The sequence below is a fragment of the Lipotes vexillifer genome, unplaced genomic scaffold, assembly GCF_000442215.2.
Source record: "Lipotes vexillifer unplaced genomic scaffold, Lipotes_vexillifer_v1.1 scaffold351, whole genome shotgun sequence".
Lineage (NCBI taxonomy): Eukaryota > Metazoa > Chordata > Mammalia > Artiodactyla > Lipotidae > Lipotes > Lipotes vexillifer.
In genome coordinates, this window is record NW_006787659.1 from 1,352,492 (window position 1) to 1,358,491 (window position 6,000).

Sequence of the window (6,000 nt, forward strand, 5' to 3'; positions counted from 1 at the left end):
CATACAAGGGCATGGTACTGTTTAAAGATGACACTTAGTTTTGGATTAATTGCTCATAAGATGAAAGGATTTAAGTCTATTACAGCAAAATAATTGAAAGTCGAATAGCTAGGAAACTAGGAAAATAATATAAACTTGTTAATACTGATAGGAGTTATAACTCACATTTTTATTAATAATATTTACTCATTTTAACAAATATTTCTAAGTTTCAAGCCATGTAATTTTTTGGTTTTGTGTTCAAATGTAGACTTTTCACTCTTATATCTTCAGAGATGAGTTGCATAAATCAGTTGTTAAAAACACTAGATTCATCTGCTCTGACAATATTCCCTGCTAATTTAGTCAATTAAAGATTTAGCTGAAAGTGGGGGGGTGGGTGATGAACTGGGAAATTGGGATTGACATACATACACTAATATGTATAAAATGGATAACTAATAAGAACCTGCTGTATCAAAAAAATAAATAAAATAAAATTCAAAAAAAATTTAACTTAACTTCTAAAACTAAAACATACTGCACCTTTCTTTGTGAAAGAACTAGCCATTTTATTCAAGAGGAGTACTAATGTCCAATTACAGATAATTTTATTACAAAATTGCCATTATTCAGAAACAAGACCAATAAGTCAAGACAATCATTAAGTCCTACAACAGAAGTGTGAATTAATAAATGTAACTGAGAACTACTAAGTCAATGAGCAATGACCATATCATATACTTTGCTCAGTTGTTTTAAAAATCATTCAGCTGTACTTGTGACTGACAGAGGTCTATTATTCGTGATGCCACAGGCATGACATCAGCCCAACAGACATACATAATAACTTTGATTGAACACAATTATTAAATTAAGTATTGTAAAGTTATTAAATACATAATAACTTTTACTGTGTCCATGTGCAGAAAAGAGTTACCATGGCAGGCCTGACACCGCTCTCCTTAGAAAGGCCTGCTTACAAGGCTGGCCCTTAGCTGGTGTCAGAACCTGGATTTGGGAAGCATTCCCACCATTCCCTAATTGGTGAGAGCTGCTCACTGCGCCTAAACTGGGTAAACCACGTGGTTTGTGTTCAACACCTGCTTTCCTTCTGGGAGTCTGGAATTTTGGTACATACTATGCAGAGGCTGCCACGTGACTGACTCCCAGTTAAAAGTCTGAGGGCCGAGTCTCTAACGAGCTCCCCCGGAGACATTTCACACGTTGTCACAATTCAACCATGGTGGAATTAAACTCACGCTGAGTGACTCTACCAGGAGAGAACTCTAGGAAGCTTGCACCTGGTTTCCTCTGGACTTCGTCCCATGTGCCTCTTCCCTTTGCTGGTTTTGCTCTAATAAATCTTAGCCATCAGTATGACTATATGCTTAGTACTATTGTAGGAAATCACCAAACTCAGGGGTGGTCTTGGGGACCCTGACACAGTCCCGTGTAGGTCCAAAGAAGAGGACTTGTGCCTTAAATCTCTTTGTATTTCTTAGAATATATAACATACTCTTATACATAAAAGATACTCATATTTTGTGATTTTATATATTATCCTCCTAACATATCCAAACCAGTCTAAAGATGTGTTGAATCTCTACTTCAGTGTGACTTAACATTGGTGAACCGGTTAAATGGCAAAAATACATGTGATAAACACATACAATTCAAACAACAAATGAAAAGCTTTGGGCAGGTTCAAGTAACAGAGCTGGATAGAAGATTGATTACTTTGACCATTTACAGTCTGCAGCCCTCCAATTTGTTTTAATGATGTCTTGATAGTTCTCTGCCTGCAAATATCCTAAAGAAGATCCTGGGGCTTCCCTGGTGGCGCAGTGGTTGAGAGTCCGCCTGCCGATGCAGGGAACACGGGTTCGTGCCCCAGTCCGGGACGATCCCACATGCTGCGGAGTGGCTGGGCCCGTGAGCCATGGCCGCTGAGCCTGCGCATCCGGAGCCTGTGCTCCGCAGCGGGAGAGGCCACAACAGTGAGAGGCCTGCGTACCGAAAAAAATAAATAAATAAAAGAATATCCTAAGCATTCTTAATTTGAATTTCTTTTTTTGTTAATTCATCCATCTTTGGAATTTAGCAAAATATAACATATTTCAGTTGTGTGTGACTGATAAAGACAGCAGGCATTTTATCAAGCTTCTGTGTTATTTAACGACAGTTCTGTGATGTGTCAAACAATCCATGCTTCCTTATACTTTATACAATTCCTTTAGAACCAATCCTACCTACTGGCCAGTAGATCAAAAAGACTGCCACAGAAAACACTGATACAAAAGAAACATTGAAATATGATAAAAGAAGGCCCAAGGGATGAAAGGAGTGAGTTGGAGAATATATCCAGGTTAAAGAAAGTTCCAGGCCACCCCTGATGTCAAAGTACTTTTCTGGTCTTGATCTGTCGTAACAAAAAGAAAAAAAGGTTCTTACTATTTTTAAGGCAAACTTCTTTACTCAGCATAGAGATGTTATATCAAATGCCAATTATGCATTTCAAAAAAGCAAAGAAATACAATGAATTTTTACAAAACACAGCAATTCAGTGACTCTTTTTCTTATGAAGGCTCTATGTCCAGAAAAAAAAAATTTATAGCACTAGAATGCATACTTTACCATTATGTATGAACAAACAGTATTTTAAAAAATATTACTAACATAGAAAATATAAATCATTAAATTAGTGAAGAGTCAAACGCATGGGAAAAGTCACAGAGTGGGAAGTAGCCTTCAGAGGTCATCAAACCATCCTCCTAAAACACTACACATTGGTAAGTCCCCGATTCAAGAAAAAGCAATGATTCCACCATCACACTTGATGGAACAGGACTTCTGTTTTGGCTTTGGGGAGGTGGGGAGCCTGAGGGGAGAAAGGCAGAGAGTGGCCATTCTAGAATTTTTCTTCTGTACCATTCCGTGTATTCAGCATTCACTGTGTTACTTTGGTCGTTTATTTTAGTGGCTCTACTCACTGCCACTAATACCACTGGCAAAAGAAGAACATTATGAAGTTTTCTATTTAAATCCATTGTTCAATTGCCTTTCTTTTGATGTATGCTTTACCAACAGAGTTTATAATCTTGTGAAAGTTTATGTAGTAGTGAGATCCAGATTCTCAATTCTGTATCTAATCCCCAAGTCAAGCCATCTTTACTCATTAAATCAAAACTAAGTTATAAAGGAAAAAGTGATGAGCATTCTTTTTCTCTTCAAAAGGAAACAAAAAAAATCTATTTTATAAAGACAAAGATTCTCAAGTTGACACCAGTTTACTACAAACACTGCTTAACTGTCACCCAAAAGCTGAGACTTTCTTGTTTCAGGTTATAATTTTCATTATATGGAAATGGCAAAGTTACCATGACTTCATAAAAATTAACTGTAGAATTAGAATCTTGTAATTATAGATAAAAGTTAAATTTTAGAAGTATCAGGGGCTATAACAACGAAACACTCTAAACATTATCCACTACTTAAGACAAATTTTAAGTGTGTTTAAACATAAGGTGAAATGTGCAATGCAGACTAAATCAGTGTAGAGTAAAAACCCAATAGTGTACATATAGATAATGAAGGGATCAGGGAAGCTGGTTAAAACTTATAATGAAGAGAGAACTAGTAAGAATATAGCAACCTGGCTGAAATTGATATTCATTAGGGTACTCTCACATCAATAGGGAGCATTTGGATGCTGTGGTCTTTATCAGTGTCCCAGCTGGTAATGGTTGAAGGTTAATGCCTTACCCCATTCTGTTCAATTTTCTATCCTAATTAGCCCTCCAAATCTATAGCTGTGAGCACCAAGTGTCTGTGCTCAAAAGAAACTAATTAATGCTAGCAAATTAGATCAAGTCCAAAGATCCAACAGCCAAACTCTTAGTTAAATGCTCCTTGTTAATAGGAAGTGTAGCTGTCAATAACTGCTGTTGGTGACTATAATGAGGCATCCTTTTCTTCATTGAAAGTGATTTCATTTCTCTTTGTCACTGGAAAAGCTGTTCCATTCCCTTCACAAACCTAAGTTGCTGGCAGCCTGACCCAATTCTTACGATCAGCCAGGTTGAAATGACATGAAAAAATAAAACAAAATCAAACAGAAAAGCTTTCCTACATAATCATGTTTCAGGCATTTAACAGAAAATCAGATCACTTATTAGAATTCCTATATCTTTACTCAAGAACTGTACAATTAGGATGCATAATGCTTTTATGTAAAATCCTGTAATTACTTAATAAAACAAAGGCTATAAACAGTAAATAAACCACAATGGAAGTGTTCTGATTCTAAATTCCGTCTTATTGTTCAGTTTAAATGTAGCTGTTCTGCTCCCACTTGAGCAATGCCAGGTTATGTTCTCTCCTAGTTCACATGGTTAAACAGGAAGATCATTCTTTTATAAAATAATCAATTTTAGATTCTAAAACAGTTTTGGACCATATGGCCTGACAAAAAAATCAATATATGATATCTATAAAAATTCAAATACTCAAAGATCATTTGTTATAACGTGTTCTAGTAGAGACAAATGCATTGAAATAACTCAAATGGATCTCAAATTTTAAGATGCTTTCAGTCTTCAGAAGATTTTAAGTATGGTAAAAAAAAAAAAAATGATCAACATCCTAAGCAACTTAAGTTTTGATAAAGAAGCAAAAACTAAACATTTTCTTTTCTGTACCATTACAAAGTAATAGGTGTGTAACACAAATATTTTAAAGTTATACTCTATTTCTTTCAGTTCAAAGACCAAAGTTTCATTGTCTAAGAGCAAAGCAAATGTAGTTCTGAAACCTAAACTCGACCATTTCACATTTTCATCTGAATCATGTAAGAAGTCTATAATTGAGTTATCTAGCTTTCTTTCATTCTAGATATCAGAATAACATGTTACAAAACCCTATAATTTTATTATCCATTTTTAAGTTTTATCCTCCCTCACCTGAATCAGGATATTTTTTTAAAGTCCTATGAGGCAGGTGGAGGGTTACCTCTTGAGACCATCAGCATGACACCCGCTGACGCCAGGTGTGCACTGAACCCTACCCGCAGGTGCCAGTGGAGTAACTTCTCCTGACATCTGGGCGTGGGGGAAAGGAAGGTGCTCTGATTATACGACTAATTCATAATGAAAGCAAGACCATCAAATGATACTAATAAATTACTGATAACTTGTTAATAAATTTACTTACAGATGGATTTAATTCAAACCTGATTTATAGGTGGATTTAAAATGGGAATAGCTCATGATAAATCATTTAAGAAAAAGAAATGACCAGCACACAATGTCAATTCTGAGGAACTATTCTTTTATTGCCTTTGTCCATCAGTCCCAGAGGTCATTCTCTAAGGAGATAGCATCTAAGGGACAGAAATGTGCCTAGCACCCAAATGTTATTGACACAGTCCCCAAACTACAGCTGACACAGCCTGGCTTCCCACGGAGAAACTTGCCGGGCACTGAAGCCCATCAGCCCCACTAAGCATTACTGTGGTCCCTCAACGAAGGCTACAAGGGATGCCGGGAAAACAGTCCACGTCAGCACAATTTTACCACTGTTTCTTTGCCATGGACATTCCAAGAGGAAGATTTTTATTAAAAAAACATTTCTACAATAATACTGCTGCTTTTCTAATTACCCATCATTTATGGCCTCATTTTTCATCTTCTACGCCTTTGTATTTTTCACTATAATATTATATATTAATCAACATATCTCTAGATTTATAGAAGACAGGCATATTTTAAATTAAAAAACATTTTTCAAAGAATACATGCATATGTGGGTGTCTAGCGCATGCATTTACATAAATATCTTCTGCTCAGAAATGTAGAATATAGAAAAAATTTTAAAAAGACTTGTAAGTACTACTGAGATTCCATTAACAATTCAGTAATAGACAACAACGCCAAAGAAAATCATCTTAGACTATATTCATATATGAATATGTTGATAGAGGAAAAACAGGCACACATTACATTTGATGTTTCTTCTTTCCCT

General features: G+C 35.8%; 1 protein-coding gene across 1 annotated transcript in view; it reads right to left on the reverse strand.

Annotated features, from left to right (window-relative positions):
• LOC103070118 (COX assembly mitochondrial protein homolog) overlaps window positions 1–6,000 on the reverse strand; it is a 75,828-nt gene that overhangs the window by 49,486 nt on the left and 20,342 nt on the right. The window lies entirely within an intron of this gene.